A 20,000-nucleotide genomic window follows, 5' to 3' on the forward strand; every position below is an offset into this window, starting at 1 on the left:
TGGACAGCGGTAAACCTCGGGATAGACAGAGAGACTAATATTAGCGTAGACGCCATCCTTCTTATGATGTACCAAGTACATCAGGATTACGGGAAGTGTTCCCGGTCCCGGCTGTTCTAAACTATGCAGCCTAATTATAGAAGTCTATAATGTGTTATGTGTATGCTAGGCCGAAGAGATGTGTTTTTAGTCTAGATTTGAACTGACAGAGTGTGTCTGCTTCCCGGACAATGGTAGGAAGACTGTTCCAAAGTTTTGGTGCTAAATAGGAAAAGGATCTACCGCCAGCAGTCGATTTTGATATTCTAGGTATTATTAACTGGCCGGAGTTTTGAGATCGCAATAGACGTGAAGGACTATAATGCGTTAAGAGCTCGCTCAAGAACTGCGGAGCTAAACCATTTAGTGCTTTGTAAGTGATCAGCAATATTTTAAAATTTATACGATGTTTAATAGGCAGCCAATGCAGTGTTGACAGAACGGGGCTAATATGGTCATACTTCCTGGTTCTGGTAAGAACTCGAGCTGCTGCGTTTTGAACTAGCTGTAGTTTGTTTATTAAGCGTGCAGGGCAACCACCCAGTAGAGCATTACAATAATCTAGCCTTGAGGTCATAAACGCATGAACTAATTGTTCTGCATTATTCATTGAGAGCATATGACGAGAGATACAACCACGATCGGATGATAAGAGCAAATCATTTGTGACTCTAACGAGAGCTGTCTCGGTACTATGGTACGGTCTAAATCCGGACTGAAAATCCTCGCAGATATCATTTCTTTCAAGAAAGGAACACAGTTGTGAGGATACTGCTTTTTCTAATATCTTTGACAGAAATGGCAGATTAGAGATCGGCCTGTAATTGACTAGTTTTGTAGGATCAAGTTGCTGTTTTTTAACAAGCGGTTTAATCATAGCTAGCTTAAAGGTTTTTGGTACGTATCCTAGAGACAAAGATGAATTAATGATATTAAGAAGAGGATCTATGACATCTGGAAGCATCTCTTTCAGCAGCTTAGTCGGTATAGGGTCTAACATGCACGTTGTCGATTTAGATGATTTGACGAGTTTGCAAAATTCTTCCTCTCCTATAGCAATGAATGAATCAAATTTTCCCTCAGGGAGACTACAATGCACTTCCTGATGAGATACTGTATTAGACGGTTGCATAGTTATAATTTTGTCCCTGATATTATCGATCTTATAAGTGAAGAAGTTCATACCCACTAAACATCAGACGTCTATTGGACAGGCAGATCATGTCTATATTGCGTCAGTCGGTCCAAGACCAATTTTTGACCTTTATGCAACGTGCAATCTAGGTCTGCTATTTGGACATCTAACCATGACCCAACTTGGACGTCATATTGACATTCAACATTTGACCTTTGAAAAGGGTAATTTTTTGGACGTCTTTGACAGGTGCAGGAAATTTACATGATTAATATATAATATTTTTTTAGTTACAAATATCAACATTGTTGTTATAAACATGATTAATACATATGAATACAGATTATTAATAATTATCTAAGATCGTTTTCCAAAAACTCATTTGATTGTCTCAGCAGCAGGTGATAACTGGAGACACAGTTTAATATAGTTTTCCTGTAGCTCAAACAGTAGAGCATTGGTGCTTGCAACGCAAGATCATGGGTTCAATTCCCAGGGAAAGCAGGAACTGATAGGAATATAAATGTGTAATGCAATGTAATCACTTTGGATAAAAAGCATCTGCCAAATGCATAAATGTAAATACAATGGTACAGAAAACACGTCCTCCACCCAGATATAGAAGTTGTATAAAAACAACGTAAAATTTGTCTAAATTTGATGTTGAAAAGACGTCCACAAACTACCACATTTGGACTATAAATAACCCTCACACGGAGGTCCCACGGATGTCAACATTAGACGTGCGGTAGATGTCGAAAAAATACGTTGTCTGGCGTCACAGTCTGCACCCTCCTGATACCGACATAGGACGGACAAGCACACCGTTGAAACTACGTCATCTGGAGGTAACTTTGCGCAGGGGGTAAAGTCATTACTGCTGTGTTTCTTGGAAGCTTCTGGGCCTGAAGCTTTCTTTTTCGTTAGTTTAGCCACTGTTTCAAATAAATACCTAGGATTATGTTTATTTTCTTCTAATAGGGTTGAAAAATAAGCAGATCTAGCAGCTTTTAAAGCCTCTCTGTAAGCAATCGAGCTCTCCTTCCATGAAATCCGAAACACCTCTAGTTTAGTTTTCTTCCAGTTGCGCTCCATTTTTCTGGCTGATCTCTTAAGGGCCTGAGTGTGCTCGTTGTGCCACGGCGTTGGACTATGTTCTTTAATATTCTTTAAGCGCAGCGGAGCAACTGTGTCTAAAGTGCTGGAAAAGAGAGAGTTAAAAGTTTCTGTTGCAATATCAAGTTCTTCTAAGCTATCCGGGATGCTGAGATGATGAAACTGATTAGGAAGATTATTGATAAAGCAATCTTTAGTGGCAGAAGTGATCGGTCTAACATATTTATAACACGGAGTCGGCTTTGCAGCTTTGGCTAAATGTAATTTACACAAGACGATGTCATCATAGATGTCATCATCGCTCTGTTGCAGTATTTCAACGGCATCAACATCTATTCCATGTGATAGTATTAGATCTAGAGTATGATTACGACAATGAGTCGGTCCTGACACGTGTTGTCTAACTCCAATTGAGTTTATAATGTCTTTAAATGCCAATCCCAATGCATCTTTTTCATTATCTATGTGTATATTAAAGTCACCAACAATTAGTACTTTATCTGCAGCCAATACTAATTCTGATAGAAAGTCCGCAAATTCTTTGATAAAGTCTGTATGGTGCCCTGGTGGCCTGTATACAGTAGCCAGCAGAATTTTCAAACGTGATTTATCGTTTACACTAGATATTTTTACATTAAGCACCAACACTTCAAAATAATTATATTTACAACTAGATTTCTTAGTGGTTTTGAAAATATTACTATAAATTACAGCAACACCTCCTCCTTTGCGTTTCAGACGAGGTTCATGTTTATAACCGTAATCTTGTGGGGTTGACTCATTTAAAGCAATGTAATCGTTTGGTTTTAGCCAGGTTTCTGTCAAACACAGCACATCTAGGTTATAATCTGTAAGCATATCATTAACTATTAGCGCTTTTGAAGTAAGAGATCGAATATTCAGCAACCCAAGCTTTATCATTTGCTCATCCGTATTATATCTGTTTTTTATTTGTTGAAGATCAATTACATTTTTAACCTTAGATGGGTTTGAACGTTTTTTTGGATTTCCAAGTTCGGGGAACAGACACAGTCTCTATATGATGATATCTAGGTGAAAGAGTCTCTATGTGATGATATCTAGGTGAAAGAGTCTCTATATGATGATATTTAGGTGAAAGATTCTCTATATGATGATATTTAGGTGAAAGAGTCTCTATGTGATGATATTTAGGTGAAAGATTCTCTATGTGATGATATCTAGGTTAAAGATTCTCTATATGATGATATCTAGGTGAAAGAGGCTCTATATGATGATATCTAGGTGAAAGAGTCTCTATGTGATGATATCTAGGCGAAAGAGTCTCTATATGATGATATCTAGGTGAAAGAGTCTCTATGTGATGATATCTAGGGGAAAGAGTCTCTATGTGATGATATCTAGGTGAAAGAGTCTCTATATGATGATATCTAGGTGAAAGAGTCTCTATATGATGATATCTAGGTGAAAGAGGTTCTATATGATGATATCTAGGTGAAAGAGTCTCTATGTGATGATATCTAGGTGAAAGAGTCTCTATGTGATGATATCTAGGTGAAAGAGTCTCTATATGATGATATCTAGGTGAAAGAGGCTCTATATGATGATATCTAGGTGAAAGAGTCTCTATATGATGATATCTAGGTGAAAGAGTCTCTATGTGATGATATCTAGGTGAAAGAGGCTCTATATGATGATATCTAGGTGAAAGAGGCTCTATATGATGATATCTAGGTGAAAGAGTCTCTATATGATGATATCTAGGTGAAAGAGTCTCTATATGATGATATCTAGGTGAAAGAGTCTCTATGTGATGATATCTAGGTGAAAGAGTCTCTATATGATGATATCTAGGTGAAAGAGTCTCTATGTGATGATATCTAGGTGAAAGAGTCTCTATATGATGATATCTAGGTGAAAGATTCTCTATATGATGATATCTAGGTGAAAGATTCTCTATGTGATGATATCTAGGTGAAAGATTCTCTATATGATGATATCTAGGTGAAAGAGTCTCTATATGATGATATCTAGGTGAAAGAGGCTCTATATGATGATATCTAGGTGAAAGAGGTTATATATGATGATATCTAGGTGAAAGAGTCTCTATATGATGATATCTAGGTGAAAGATTCTCTATATGATGATATCTAGGTGAAAGATTCTCTATATGATGATATCTAGGTGAAAGAGTCTCTATGTGATGATATCTAGGTGAAAGAGGCTCTATATGATGATATCTAGGTGAAAGAGGCTCTATATGATGATATCTAGGTGAAAGATTCTCTATATGATGATATCTAGGTGAAAGAGTCTCTATGTGATGATATCTAGGTGAAAGAGGCTCTATATGATGATATCTAGGTGAAAGAGTCTCTATATGATGATATCTAGGTGAAAGAGTCTCTATATGATGATATCTAGGTGAAAGAGTCTCTATGTGATGATATCTAGGTGAAAGAGGCTCTATATGATGATATTTAGGTGAAAGATTCTCTATGTGATGATATCTAGGTGAAAGATTCTCTATATGATGATATCTAGGTGAAAGAGGCTCTATATGATGATATCTAGGTGAAAGAGTCTCTATGTGATGATATCTAGGTGAAAGAGGCTCTATATGATGATATCTAGGTGAAAGAGGCTCTATGTGATGATATCTAGGTGAAAGAGTCTCTATATGATGATATCTAGGTGAAAGAGGCTCTATGTGATGATATCTAGGTGAAAGAGGCTCTATATGATGATATCTAGGTGAAAGAGGCTCTATATGATGATATCTAGGTGAAAGAGTCTCTATGTGATGATATCTAGGTGAAAGAGGCTCTATATGATGATATCTAGGTGAAAGAGGCTCTATGTGATGATATATAGGTGAAAGAGGCTCTATATGATGATATCTAGGTGAAAGAGGCTCTATGTGATGGGATTTATCTGACCTTGGTGACGTGAGGCCGCTAGCAGACGGTCGGTTAAGCCAGTCTGTCTGCTTCCTGACCTGAGGCCCAGATTGTCATGTTTTATCTCTAAGACTATGAGCCAAATTACTAGAGAGAAGAGCAGCACCATCCCAGGAGGGATGAATACCATCTCTTTTCAACAGGTCAGGTTTGCCCCAAAAGCTTTTCCAATTGTCTATGAATTCTATATTATTCTGCGGACACCACCCAGACAGACAGCCATTGAGTGAACACAATCTACTAACTATCTCATCACTCCTGCGAACAGGAAGGGGGCCAAAGCAAATTACAGTGCTTGACATCGTACTTGCAAGTTCACACACCTCTTTAATATTAATTTTGGTGATCTCCGACTGGTGCAGTCGAACATCATTAGTGCCGACGTGAATAATAATCTTAGAGAATTTACGTTTAGCATTAGCCAGCACTTTTAAATTTGCTTTGATGTCAGGCGCTCTGGCTCCCGGCAAACATGTGACTATGGTGGCTGGTGTCTCTATTTTCACGTTCCGTGTAATAGAATCGCCAATAACTAGGGCACAATCAGAATAATTCTCAGTGGGTGTTCCCTTTCAAAAGCTACAATCGATGCTGCGCTGCTTAGCGCATTGGGAACGTCTTTAATCGTGACCTGCTGTGAATATAGTGTGTAAACACGTCGATGGAATCGACCGGAAGTAATATAGCCTCGGTCGGTGACGTCATCGGCGCGCACCCGCGACGCGAGGCTATAATTAGATGAGCCGCAGGTGCATCGTCAGGTCTTTTGTCTTCAGAGACCTTTCTGTGTTTGGTGTGCAAGCATTTATCTCCTCTCTACAGATCTTTGTTAGGAGTTATTTAGTTTATCACTGACAGTGTGCAGATTTTCTCTTTCTCATCTCTCTACGATCTAAAAAGGAGTTTAGAAAAAGTGAAAGAGAAATGTGTCAATGGAGTAAGCGCTGTGTCCCTCCATGTTCTCGTCCTATTCAGAACTGGATACACACGCTTACTGCTTTGTTTGTTTGGAAAAGAGCATGCTGCCCTTGTGTTTGAGCATGGTGAATTCGAGCACAGTGGAATGTTCACAGTTAAAGTGCTTCGCGTTCGCTTTGCTTATTTCAAAGGGGTGGCACCCACAATGCGATTGTGGGGCTCGCGTGTCGATCTGGCTGAGGAGCGAGAGACGGGTGCGTCCTTTTCGCTTGCTCTCTCTCCAGATCGCGATGTCCTTTTGCCTGACTACCGAAGCGTGCCTCGGCGCTTCTTCGGCTCGGGCAGAGGACATTTAATCTCGTGAGTTTGCCGCCTACGAGCGTTCCTCCCGTGATAATAAAAGGAGAACTGCTCGGGGCGATCGTTCGTGCAGTGGCCAGACTACACTGATCACAACAAAAAGACACTCAAAGATTATAAATAAAGATGTAAATATAATTTATATATTTATACATGATGTGTCTTTGTGCCCTCGACGTCGACCAATTCGACTATCGCGGGTGCAGAGGCACGCGATTATATGATGCTGTCTCAGATTGGAGAGACGCGCGCGAGCTTTCTCTCCCCTGGGATCGTATTATCACATGCATTTTCAGCGGGTCAGGCTGGTACTGCGCTGTACACTACAGGCATACCAGGCTGATCTTATGAAGGATTTAAATACAGCCTGTCATCCAGACCGTGTCTGATTGATATTTGGCTGTATTTATTGCTGATGAATTGAATGATGATGAGAAATCAGATATTCAATGCAATATATCAAATGCTTGTAATAATTTATTGTCTGGCTGTTCTTTGGCCGCATTTAATTCTGAGGGATTAAATATTGTAAAAGCCATCTAAAAATATATATATATATATTATGATGGACTTTGAGAGTACTGACTCCGAGCACTTCTCTCGTTATGATAAGCGTGTGAGAGGTTACTCGAGTTGGTGACTCGTGCAGTGGCCAGATTACAGCTAGACTGTCCTCCTTGAGGATCTCCATGACGTTAACTCGTGCATGGGGAAAACCTTATTCTTTGTGCCCTTGATGTCAATTTATTAGACTATCATGGGGGCATGTGCATACAATGATGCGCCAGTCCGAAGAGACGCTCGCTGGCTATCTCTTCTCTGTGGCTCATCGTCATTTAAGGAGTCAGCACTACCCACCATGCTGTGTATAAGGACATCCACGCTGGTGGGGGTCAGACTGGTGCTGCTCTGCACACTATGGCAGTGTTGCAGGCGTACCAGGCTGATCTGATTTAAAAAGAGGGCTCAAAAGCAGAGTGTGGCGAGTTGCGTTCCCCCCTCGTAATGACTGGGGACCGGTTTGTCGCGCTCAGCAGCCTCATAATATACCAGAGACAGAAATCCTGAGTTTTTTTTTCCCAGGTCTGTGGGGGTGTGCCCCTTCGGGGTAGGGCATGTAAAATACATCAATCAGCTCCTACCTGACACCCTCACGAAACCACTGTTACATCCCTGCCACCTTTGGTGATTCAGGGGGTAGCGGTTTCCAGCGAAATGTTGAAGGTTCTGTTGTTTCCTGTTATCGCCCAGGACACAGAACAGTTAACATTCCCCCAATTCAAAGTATTAAATTTGGTACCCTTTAAAGAGACTTTGGCAGTGTGAAAGTGTAGATTCTAAAAATCGTGCTTCCCCCATAATTGTTGAATCACGGAAGCTACACCTGATATCTTGCCAAGAGATTTATTATTTGAACATGTTTAATGTGTCAGACAGAGAGAAACACAGGCATATAAGAATAAGGCTACATGAGAGGAGGTCTTCATTCTAGATTTCTCTATTCCCCATTATCTATATTCTCACCCCATCATGCTAGATGTAAATGGTTTCTGGGTTTCTCCTTCCTTACCCCATAATCTCTGTGTTTCCTCCTTCCTCTCACCCCCTCATGCCTTAATGCTTCTCTGAGTTGGTACAGTACGATCTAGCTTATATACGTCACAGAGAGACTTACAACTTCCATGTAAGGTAGAAAAACATATTGCTTATGTTTAAAGATGGAATGTCTACCTAATGCACATGGTCAATCCACTATCCACATTAAGAAACTGTTCCTTCAGTGTATACATTAGAGGTGTATACATTAGTGTTATACAAATGGTACATTTGCATCAGTTGAAACATTCATTTTCTTGCAAAGAGCATACGAACTGTACGAATTTGAAGTATCATCATTTTAACATCTCTGCTAAGTGAACATTGCATACCTCTAAGCACTTAACTCTACCATAACTCTACCAGCTCCCCTCCCTGTGTCTGTGTCTAGAATATGATCCTTAAACACATGTGTACATGCAATCTATAGTCTAACTCATGCATTTTAAACTTCATAAGATAATACAATTGATTATGAATATTAATAAAGAATAATAATAGATACATAATATTAAATCATGAAATTATATTAGAGGATTCAATTTTAGTCTTCATCTCCCTCCACTGGAACTACGGCCGTCAGTTCCACACCATCATTCCCAGGTGGCCAACCTATTGAAGTGATAGTGAGGAGGAGAAATAACAGACCAAGACATAGACATAAAAGGACAGAAGAATGGAAAAAGAAAATAAAACAAAACAAATAACAAAGAACCCCAACCCATGTTATGTTCCCACATACTATGTGTCATTTAACGTCTATGTGTAAGCATTTAAAATGTACCCCAATCATCTAAGAAAAGAAAAAACGAATAAATCTTCTGCCGGTGCCTTGACTCGTTAAGTACTCCTCAAGTTCCCGGCCAAAACAACAACCAAAATAAACAATGATGTTAAAGGATCCTATCCCTTGGGGTTGTAAATCAGTAAGGGAGTGTTCATTGTTTGTGAGGTTGTGTTTTGTAGCATGTGTAAAATCTCCTATTTTACTCCATATGTCCCATTCTTGGTTCTATCCATTTGGCTAGTAATAACCAATTTAACAGGTTTGGTTATCTTCCTTCTAGTAACACATATTATGAGTTGTATTGCTAACAGAAACACCAAACATCCTACCATAGTCAAAACTATCCATTCCGACCATGATAGATTTCCCGGAATTTGTGTTAACTTTCTCTCAGACATCAATTTAGCTATTCCATTTGCTACGATAACATGACCCATTGCTTGAATTCCCTCCTCTTGAGCTGCTTTAACACTCTTTTTAACTCTTCTCACCATTTCAAAGAGTTCATAATTCCTTTCTTCTACTAAATCATTATTCCACCATTGTGGCTCTAATTGCAACAATTGCACATGTGGAACATGAATTCCACCTAAGTGAAGAGGATAGAGAATCTCAAGACAAAATGGATCAAGAGGAATTGGACACAACTTCCCTCCGTATATCATATTTTCACTTATTCCATCATGTAATATGCACCACTGTGCTTCTGACACCTGCCATGCACCTGTGGCTTGATCTAAAGGAACTACTTCCCAAACTGCAGAACCATTAAGAGATAGACTAAACATTGTGGAACATGAGCAAATTACCCACTCATGTTCCTCAACACAACAGTCTGTGGTAGAAATCATTGGTGTGTCGCCTTCAGCCCAATATCCATTCCTACCTAATCTAATTACTGAATTTCCTTGTCTAACCCCCATTGATTGGAATCGTCTAACTGTCATAATATTGCGCTTCCCATATTGAGGCCATATCATAGTCAAAGGTAATATTCCAGACCCTGACAACGAATTTTCATTAATGCCAATTTTAACTAATGGGACATGTTTAGCAGAAGTCAAATTAAGTTGATTACCGAAAACCAATAACAAAGATTCCGCTATTCGCTCAGGAACTTGACCCATCCGAATAACTTGAATGTCCTCTACCATTTGATCCTTTAAATTCTGAGCTAAAAATAAACACGCTGCACGATGTGTCTCAAAGTTAGATGATTGCGTTAACGCATCTGCCAATTCCTTTGCAGCATTATTAAGATGCTGACCCGCTGCTATAATATGTAGAGTACCTTGAAGGGCCTTAGTGAGTCCTTTCCCACTCATTGTTCCCACCCACTGAGTGTACTCGCTTAGTTGATTAATTTGAGCGGTATTACTAATTGAATTGACAGAACCAAATACCCCCGCTATGTCTCCCCATATACTTCGAGGTTTACGATTTTGACTACTCAGAGGATCTTTAGAGGTATAATATTTAACTTCTTTTTCCAACCAACTCCTTATTTGTGTGAAATTTCCACAATAAGACTGATCAAAAACGGTAAGAAGGGATTTCAAGCTATAATTAATGCGTTGTCGCACCATGTGGGCTTCATTTATCAAGGTTTTGGTTTCTTTTGCTAACAAAATACCATGAGCTGGTGCAATAGTTGTACTTGGGCATGTTTTAGCTTTGTTTGTATTTTCCGCAGAAAGATAAAAACACCTTCCAATTTCCCCAGTTTCTAATTCAGTCTCACAATATTCATTCTCATCTTCCGAATGCCAAACTCGTACGTAATTTCCCTTGAATCTTGTTGTCCCTGAGGAAGTATCCCACAGAAATCCTTCACATGGTAACACTATGGGATAGATACATCCCTTGGCTAATGAATCCCATATTGTAAGCATGTGGGTACGATTCAAAACAAAGTTAATTTCCACATTAGTAGAATTTATGAGGTTTAACCCCACAATTTCACATTGTTCTTTTGAACAAATTTCTCGTCTTTGAGCACTACCAGTATACCCCCCATCTTTCACCGGCCAAATTACTCTGCTTGTGTAACATTGATGGTGAAAGTTACATCCACCGTAGATGCCCTCACGATATTTAGCAAGGTCTTTATCATTATGTGGCACCCAATCCCATAATCCCCATTTGGAAATAAAGGGTAGAGTAAAATGTTGGCCAGATTTCAGAGTTGCATTCCGAGTGATTCCTTGAACTCGAGGAGTCCATAAAGCTTGGCTTCCTTGGTAAATGCCAAGTAAAATTAAAAATAAGCATACCATTGTCGTTGGGTATTGAGAACAACTTGCAACCATCTCTAATCAATGTCAATGGAATTGATTCCTGAAATGGAAGCAGAGAAATAATTAAACATCACTTCTTTGTTCCCAATCTTTAAAGACAATGAATGAACATTGCTCAATCTCAGGCCATAAGCCGTCATTATCATTTTGTTCATTCACTAAGCAAGGTTTAACTTGTGACCAATGGTACCATCTATCTGTTCCCACACCCTTCCCTTTAAGACAAACACTTGTATCAGTTGTTAAGAGTATCTCATATGGTCCCTCCCATCTAGGCTCTAAACCTTTCCTAGCAATACGTTTGACCATAACAAAACTGCCTAACTCGGGAATGTGTGGAATGTCAGTAGGTGTGTGTTTTTCATCCCATTGCTGTTGAGCTTCTCGCACTTTCTTATTATTGTCTTTAGCAGCTTTGTCCAGCATTGTGAGATAGCGTCGTAGCTTTTCTTGGAACAAAGTAGAATCTCCTCCTGTTCCTGCAGGTGGCGGAGCGTCAGGAGGTAGAACCATTGCTCTTCCAGTCATCAGTTCAAAAGGAGTTAGTCCTGTAACTCTGTTTGGAGTTGCTCTCAAGTTCCACAGAATAGCAGGTAACAACTTATGCCAACCTTGGCCAGTTTGCAGAATGGCTTTGGTAAGAGCGGTTTTCAACGATCTGTTCATCCTCTCTACCATCCCAGAACTTTGTGGCCGGTACGGAATGTGGAATTTCTGTTTAATCCCCATCAACTTCATTGCTTCCTTCATCAGTTTTCCAGTGAAGTGAGTTCCATTGTCAGAATCAAGTTCATATGGAAGACCCCAGCGAGGAAAAACTTCTTCCACCATTACTCGTGCTGCCGCTTCAGCAGTGCAAGTTTTCGTGGTGAATGCTTCCACCCACCTAGTAAATCTGTCCATGATTACTAGAATGTATTGGTACCCTCCACTGGGTGATAATGGTCCTGTGAAATCGATTTGGAGGTGTGTCCATGGACCTGTTGGTCTGGGTGCATGTGACATTCGCACCTTTACAGATTTTCCCACATTTGCTTTCAGGCAGATCAAGCATCTCCTACAGTAATCATCAATGTCTCTCATCATTCGTGGCCACCACCACGTCTCGCTGATTTGAGCTTTCATTGCCTTTGCTCCAGCATGCACTTTTCCATGATACAGCTGCATTAGTTCTCTTCTTGTTCCGATAGGCATCACCACTTGTCCTGTTGGAATTCTCCAGATACCTTGATCATCTTCTTTCGCTCCTGCTTTTATCCATTGTTCTTTCTCTTCATCTGTCTCTGTTTGATATGACAGAAGATGGAGCTCAGGATTATCTTTGCTGTTTTCCTGCACTATGGTAACAGGAGTAAGAGGGAGTAGAGCTGCTTCTCTAGCTGCTGCATCTGCTGCCGTGTTTCCTTGACTTTCTTTGGACTTGTCAGATTGATGTGATTTTACTTTGATCACGGCTGCTTCTTTGGGTAAGTGACATGCTGTAATCAAACGGCGAATTATGGAAGCATGTTGTATTTCGCTCCCACTGCTAGTGATAAGTCCACGTCTTTTCCATAGGGCAAGGTAGTCATGGACCACGCCAAAAGCATAACGACTATCTGTGTAGATGTTGACTCGATCTCCTTCTGATAGTTCAAGAGCTTCTGTAAGCGCCATGAGCTCAGCTACTTGTGCTGAAAATTGCCCAGAAAGAGCTCCTTTCTTCACAACAGTTCCATCAACTTCAACTACAGCCCATCCAGTATGTCGTTTTCCATCAACATAATAACTGGATCCATCGACCCATAACTCTGTATCTGGATTTTCAAGAGGGATTGGATTAACAGGACCAAGACTTTCTTCTTCTACCTGTTTTTCACACTCGTGTGGTATTCCCTCATGTGGTTCCAGCATCATTGTTGCAGGGTTAAGAGAAGTGTCCCTGATGATTTCCACTCTCAAATCCTTGTTCAACAAAGTTGCTTCCCATTTTGCTCTCCTCGCATCAGTTATAGTCTTGATGTTTGTGTTGTTCAACAGCGTCACTATACTGTGTGGAGTGTGCAATATGATAGTTTGTGCTCCTATCAGATTTTCAACTGCATCCACTGCCCATGTGGCACCATCGAGGGCTTGTATACATCGTGGTTGCCCAATCATAGTGACAGGAATCTTTGCGGAAAAGTATCCGACGGGTCTGTACTGATCACCTGGTTTTTGACACAGTACTGCTGAGTAGGTCTCATCTCCCACTCTGGTCCACAAATGAAATGGCAATCGTCCATCAGGAAGTCCCAAGGCTGGGGCTGAAGTCAGTTTCTCTTTCATAGAAGTAAACGCTTCCTCAGCTTCCGGTGTCCAGTTTATCTGTTCCACTCCAGGCTTTCCTCCCTTGTACAGATCGATGAGTGGGCTAGTGATGCTGGCAAAATCAGGTGTATACTGTCGACAATAGTTGAAAAGTCCCATCACCTTCCGCATTCCTGTAACTGTTAGAGGTTTTGGAAGTTGTCGTAATGCCTCTATACGCTCTGTTGTCATTCTCCTTCCCTCGACTGATATTTCCTGGCCCAAGTAGATAACCTTGGTTTTGGCCAGCTGTGCTTTGTCGGGGTTGACTTTGAATCCTCCTTTCTTAAGGGCTTGTAGGATAACATTCAGAGCAAATATATGGCTGTTTTCATCTGGGCTTGCAATCAACAAGTCATCAACATATTGGAGGCAAACACTTCCGGAACTCTCAATTTCAGCTTTTTGCTCCGTTAAGAACTGGTCCAAAGTTCTATGAAATACCACAGGAGAAATATTAAGACCTTGTGGGAGTCTGTTCCAAGCATACTGTTTTGCGCCCACTGTGAAGGCCAATTTCTCTTGAGATCTTTCGTCAATAGGTATAGACCAGAAAGCCGACAGTACATCCAGTACCTTAAAAATTCTTGCATTTCCTGGAATATCATTCAGAATGGTGGCAGGATTGGCCACAATAGGATGCGGTTTTGGTGTTACACTGTTAAGTCTTGTGTAATCAATGGTTAATCGCCATGAGTTATCGGATTTCTTGACAGGCCAGACAGGACTATTAGTGGTAGATAAAGTTTGTCTGATGATCCCTTCAGCTTCCAAGTCTGCCACTATCTCTTCCACGGCTTGTCTTGCTTCAGGTCGGATGGGGTATTGTTTATGAGGGGCATGTATTGGTCCCTCAATGACAATGGGATCAATGTTGGCTTTGCCACAATCCAATTTGTGTTTAGCCCAAACATCTGGATATACACTGCACAGAAGACCCCACACACCGTCTTTTCTCCAGTCTCTGATAATTGGTTTTGCTGTACCAACAGACCTTAGGTTACATGTGCGATCTTCATGTGGTATTATCCCAGCAGTCGTAGCGATCTGACGACTGTCAGTGAAGATGATCATGTTCAACAATGGAAGAATGTCCATGCCAATAAGGCTTCCTTGTGAATTCGGCCCCACCCAGAAAGATGTCCATAAGACTTCATCTTCATGTATTTGCAGTGGAACTTGTATACTTTTGTGAAATGTTGTGATACCTCCTCCAACTCCTTCAACGTCCATAGTTTCATCTGTTGTAGGTAGGTTCAGATTTGTTATTGAAATCGCTGCTCCTGTGTCAACCAGAATGTCGCATGGGTGGCCCCCTATTAATGCATTGATGAAAAGGCGATTGTCTCTTTTCTTACTAATACAGGGGGCCGCTGATTCCTATTGCGGACGCATAATTCCCTCTATGAGCTGTCGGACTTGGGCTTCCGTCCACGTCTTCCCTCGAGAGGTTTCATCATAGTTTTTCGCACTGACTTGTTTAAATGATGGACCTTGGCCTTCTGCTCCACCTCCTTTAGCCCAACAATCATTTCTTGAGTGGCCACGCTTTCCACAGTTGCCGCAAACAACCATCCTATTCTTTGTGTCCATGTTGTATTGAGCTGATGCCACTCCTCTTCGATATGGCTTGTTTCCTTCTTCCTTGTTTGATCTCATAGCCATTTCTAGACGGCCAGCCCATTGCATAATTTGGTCAAATGTCTCACCTGGATTGACTCCAAGTGATAAGGCTTGTTGGTATTTAGAGCTAAAGCCATCCACAAGTGTGTCAGTGAACTGTACATCATCTCTGTCAGGTTGTTTCTTAGCACAGAGGGCCCATCTCTCATAAACATTCCACTTACGCAGAGCATATTCATCTGGAGATTCATCATCCTTTTGCTTAATCAATGTCACTGATGTGAATGGAATTTTACCGCTTCCCAAGATTTCTTGGATTACTTTTCGGAACTCATCTAATGTTTGCCAAAGACCCAGGGGTCGTCCCTGGCCATCAACCCACAAGTCTACCCATTGGGCTGTTGTTATCGATGCTGGCAAGCGTTCCCATCGGTCTCTTGGGATTTTCGCTTTCACAATCGTGTGAACGTCTCGTAGTGTCATTTGATGTGCTTCAACCAGAGAGTCTAATTCTCTCCAAAACTCTGTGTTTGGATCTTGTCTCTTTAGAGGAGGCAAGGCTGTGAGAATGGCTTGACGTTCTCCTGGTGTGAATGGTCTCTCTTCGGTCATCATTTCAGATTCTTCCCTTTTAATCGCAGGTGAAGAAAATTCAGGGCCGATCTTATCAACTGTGATCATGTCGTCATCTCTCGTCTCCTCACCCCAGTCAGACGCATAATTACGAGCTGGTGTCCATCGCAGCATGTCTCTATTTGGCTGGGCTGATTTAGATCTTGTTATTATTGGAGCTGCTTGTGCAGATGCAATATACATTTTGTCAACTGGACCTCCATTTGATCTCGAAGCTTGAGGCTGTGTCAGAGGTTTAGATGAACTTGTACATTGTTCAGGCAAAGTTGGATAAATTGGGTTGCAAGGAGGAGGCGTTACAGTTGTTGTGGATTTCACTGGTGGTTGTGAATATTTTCTCTCAGCTTCAGTTATTATATTTGTCCAATCTGGATCAAATGAATCATCACTGGTTGTATTTTCTTCCTCTGAACATTTAATAGACATGATTTTGTTCAACTTGTTATATGCTTCAATTTGAGGCTTCATTGCTTCAACAAGTGGTACTGGACCACCATTTATATCGCAACAAATTCCACCTTGTTTCACTATCCAATGAGCTGCCAGAATTGGGAATGCTTTTGATTTGACCTTATCTTTTTGGGCCTCGAACCAGCTCAACTGTGCATCCATAGATGCGTTGATATTCAGTCCTTTTTTCAAAAGCTTAGCTTGCTTCTTGCTTTTCCTTTCCAGGTACCAAGCAGATATTATTCTGCTATTAAAGCCACTTTCTGCCATTTTGATAAGTATTTGTCACTCTGTGTGCTCAAAACAGCAGGGCTATGTGTGTGTGTGCGTGTATGTGTGTGTGTAAACTTCACGAGAGGGCTACCCTGCTTCTCCCTCTCTTCCTATGTGTGTGTGTGTGTGAGAAGGTATAGCCAATTCCAAAGGGAGGGGCTGCTTCACTCTCTCTCTCTTCTCCAACTTTATGTGTGTGTGTGTGTGTGTGTGTATGAGAAGGTATAGCCAATTCCGAAGGGAGGGGCTGCTTCACTCTCTCTCTTCTCCAACTTTATGTGTGTGTGTATAGAGCGAATTCTGAAGGGAGGGGCTGCTTCACTCTCTCTCTTCTCTCAACACTATAGGAACTCAGGGAAAAGAAAATTAAGAAAAGTTAAAAACAAAATTAAACCTTATATTTTCAGTAATCTTTTCTTTTTTCTTTATTTAGTTTTTTTCCCCCCTAGTTTAATCTCAGATAATTTTTTTTTTTTTTTTTCTTTTTCTTTAAGTTTAACTCAGATCAGTATTCCTCAAATATTTGAACAACTTTACGGTCAAAAATAGAATGCCCGCAATTCTAGCTTCTATTTTCATTGATACCCTTCTTCTAAGGGTTCAATCCTCTGCGTATTTAAACGTTTTAGGGTTTCTTGGTATCTCTATATACTGCACTGCACTAACTAAGCACAGACCCGCCACTTTAAACCGCTATAAATCACTGCTTGTGACACTATCCTCGTCTCCTTCTGAAACGATTCTTTGGTGTGTTGGAAATATTTTAGGGATTAAACTTTTTACAGTCCCGCCATATTCCGACCACCTGCCAGTTATAACAAGCTAATTGCTTAATCGTCTTACGGCTAATTCTAAATATTCGACTAAATGGTCTTCTTTCTAAAAAAGATCCATCTCCATCCCAGCATTTCAAATATTCTTAGAGGTTTACTGATCAGAGGAACTTAAATAAGCCAAATTAAATTGAATTATTAAATTCCAAATGTTTTCCTTTTTTTTTTACTATATCTGACATATATTCATTGGCAACACAACTGGTACTTTAAATAACACAGTTCTTTTAAGCAGTTTCAGTCAATGTCTCATCATCAGGCAGACTTAGAATTATTTTAGAATGAAATAAGGTCTTACCTGAAATGATTGAGACAAATGCCTGAAGATGCGATCCTGTTCGTGACGCCAACTGTAGATTCTAAAAATCGTGCTTCCCCCATAATTGTTGAATCACGGAAGCTACACCTGATATCTTGCCAAGAGATTTATTATTTGAACATGTGTTATGTGTCAGACAGAGAGAAACACAGGCATATAAGAATAAGGCTACATGAGAGGAGGTCTTCATTCTAGATTTCTCTATTCCCCATTATCTATCTTCTCACCCTATCATGCTAGATGTAAATGGTTTCTGGGTTTCTCCTTCCTTACCCCATAATCTCTGTGTTTCCTCCTTCCTCTCACCCCCTCATGCCTTAATGCTTCTCTGAGTTGGTACAGTACGATCTAGCTTATATACGTCACAGAGAGACTTACAACTTCCATGTAAGGTAGAAAAACATATTGCTTATGTTTAAAGATGGAATGTCTACCTAATGCACATGGTCAATCCACTATCCACATTAAGAAACTGTTCCTTCAGTGTATACATTAGAGGTGTATACATTAGTGTTATACAAATGGTACATTTGCATCAGTTGAAACATTCATTTTCTTGCAAAGAGCATACGAACTGTACGAATTTGAAGTATCATCATTTTAACATCTCTGCTAAGTGAACATTGCATACCTCTAAGCACTTAACTCTACCATAACTCTACCAGCTCCCCTCCCTGTGTCTGTGTCTAGAATATGATCCTTAAACACATGTGTACATGCAATCTATAGTCTAACTCATGCATTTTAAACTTCATAAGATAATACAATTGATTATGAATATTAATAAAGAATAATAATAGATACATAATATTAAATCATGAAATTATATTAGAGGATTCAATTTTAGTCTTCAGAAAGCTACTGCCGAGTATCTCTTTTTGTGTCCTAAAGACAGTAAAGGAATATGTTGCCCTCCTCGTTTTAACGGTGTGTTCCCACTACCATAAAACAGAAGTAGGCGCATCTGCTGTCACAAGAAAGAAATGGGGGACTGCGTCCGTTTTTAGATCTTTGAGGCTTGAACCGTTCCGTCAGAACGCTCAAGTTCAAGATGCTAACTATCAAGTAGATCGTGTTGCAAATTCAACATCATGATTGGATCTTCACGGTCGATCTTAAAGACGCATATTTTCACATAGAAATATTGCCACAACACAGGAAGCTCCCGAGGTTTGCTTTTGGGGGCGAAGCCTACCAATATCGGGTTCTTCCATTCGACCTAGCCATGTTACATAGACGATTGACTGATACTGGCACAGTCTCAGGAGCTTGTGCTTTCGACATCAATATCGATCCACGCTTCTCTCTATGGGGTTGAGTTGCAACGCTAAGAAGAGCGTTCACTCTCCAACGTGCTTGGGGTTTAAATGGGACTCTGTCACCATCGGGGGCACAACTGTCCCCCGCTTGTCAAGACCATTTTTAAACACCCTAAAGCAACATCTGGCTAGGTCAGGATAGGTCTCATGGCAGCTGCGTCCACAGGGATCCCTCTGGGCCTTTTGCACATGAGACCACTTCATTTGTGGCTCAAATTCCCCAAGGGCAAATAGAGGCAAGAGCACGCATTGGGTGCTTTGTGTCCTTTCTAAAAATCCATGTTTATGGTAAGACACGCGCTGAACGCTTCGTGTACTTTCTAAAATCCATGTTTATGGTAAGGGTTACGCGCTGTAGCTTCGTTCCCTTTCTACGTGGTTCAGACCCCGGTTCCTCACCTTGGGTCCCACTCTTGGTGCGTCTTCTCGTCGCATAATGCTAACGACAGACGCCTGCCTGTCGGGCTGGGTAGCGGTCTTAAGTGATCGTCCAGCCCAAGGGTTTGGGGAGGCATCATCTTGACTAGCAAATCAATTGCCTCAAGTTGATGGAATATGTATTTCTGGCCCTGAAATACTTTCTCCCTCAGTTGAGACGCTGTCATGTCCTAGTGCTAGAGCGGCAGCCTCTTACTTAAATCACCAGGGAGGTCTACGCTCACGCAATCTGTACAGAATAGTGAGGCAGATTTTCTCTGGGGCCCGGAAAAGTTCCTGTCACTCAGGGCAGTGTACATTTCCAGGGCATCTGAATGTGGGAGCAAATTTACTGTCCGGACAGAAATTACCAATGGGGGAGTGGAAATTCCACCCAGATGTAGTAAAACAGATCTGGACCAGATTTTATGAAGCGGAGGTGGACCTCTTCGCCGCCCAGCGGACACCGCAATGTCTCCTCTTCTCTCTGAGTCACCCAGCCCCCTGGGTCTGGATGCGATTGCGCACACATGGCCCAAAATGCGCCTGTATGCGTTTCCTCCAGTGGCTCTGCTCCCAGGAGTTCTAGCCAGAGTTCACCAGCAAGGGTCTTGCCTC

At 41.0% G+C, this 20,000-nt stretch overlaps 1 pseudogene across 1 annotated transcript in view; it reads left to right on the forward strand.

The window, feature by feature from the left end:
- The window catches only part of LOC307005677, a 12,163-nt pseudogene extending 3,655 nt beyond the window's left edge, over positions 1–8,508 (forward strand). Inside the window, exon 2 of the transcript in view lies at positions 8,495–8,508. The product of the transcript in view is annotated as an uncharacterized misc_RNA (transcript). The remainder of the gene's footprint in view (positions 1–8,494) is intronic.
- Positions 8,509–20,000: the final 11,492 nt, after the last annotated feature.

The sequence above is a fragment of the Phoxinus phoxinus genome (genome assembly GCF_949152265.1).
Source record: "Phoxinus phoxinus genome assembly, chromosome: 10".
Classification (NCBI taxonomy): domain Eukaryota; kingdom Metazoa; phylum Chordata; class Actinopteri; order Cypriniformes; family Leuciscidae; genus Phoxinus; species Phoxinus phoxinus.